A 1,044-nucleotide genomic window follows, 5' to 3' on the forward strand; every position below is an offset into this window, starting at 1 on the left:
TCGTTTCTAATCTCTGAGCTCTAAATGTTTCCCTGCTTGTTTCTATATGTATGAAGAATAAAGAATAAAATACAAGCTTTTTATTTCTTTAAATTAGTTTCTGAACTTTAATGGTTCAGGAAAGAAACTGAGGTCAAAACCTTTCCGAAGTTTTAAAATCCTAGAAATGTTCGTTAATAAATGCTTAAAGTTAAATTTCATAATGAAACTTTGAAACTAAATTATGAAAAACGTTTTTATTTTGTGGAGTTAAAGGGATAAAAACAGGGCAGCATGTGAAGCTGCTACATTTAGCATTAGCTAGTGCTAGCAGTATCTGTTAGCTTTAGCTAGCAGTGTCTGTTAGCATTAGCTAGCAGTGTCTGTTGGCTTTAGCTAGTAGTGCCTGTTAGCTAATGCTAATGCTAACAGGCCCTGCAGACGTTTACAGAAAAGCTTTTAACTGATAACTTTTCATTTTGTGCCTTTTTGTTTTGTCCATGTTTATTAGTCAGAATTTGTTTTATCTGTTGAAGATATTTTTATAAATAAAATATATTTATTCCCAAACGCAGCTTTTTTATTTTGATGGAAAGTCCGACTGCTGGTTGTTTAAAACAACCTGCTGGTTTTAAACACACATTAATTAATTAGAATATAAAACATRATGAGGCTCGTTGGTCAAATTAAAATTACATATTGAAATTAATGTTTAAATATGCTTTTTAAGCTAACATTTGGTTTTTTAAATAGTTTTTATTGGTCTGCTTTAATACTCTATACATTTTTTGTTTGACTGTTAGAAAATGATCTAATGTGTTTCACGTGGTGATGAGTTAATTAAATAAATACTTTCTTTCAGTAATATTTTGATTTACTGAATGATTGTAGCTCCTCAGGTCTGATCCAGATCTTCAGACTCTGAACCGAGTCCATCTGAAAACCTTCATCGTTACTTTAGTTCACCTGAAAGATTCTTTTATTGAGCGAGAATTTTAAAATAAATCAAATATGACATCATCAGATCTGCTGCTCATCAGTCAGGAGATTGAAAACATGAAGGTG

The sequence above is a fragment of the Poecilia reticulata genome, unplaced genomic scaffold (genome assembly GCF_000633615.1).
Source record: "Poecilia reticulata strain Guanapo unplaced genomic scaffold, Guppy_female_1.0+MT scaffold_224, whole genome shotgun sequence".
NCBI classification, from domain to species: Eukaryota; Metazoa; Chordata; class Actinopteri; order Cyprinodontiformes; family Poeciliidae; genus Poecilia; species Poecilia reticulata.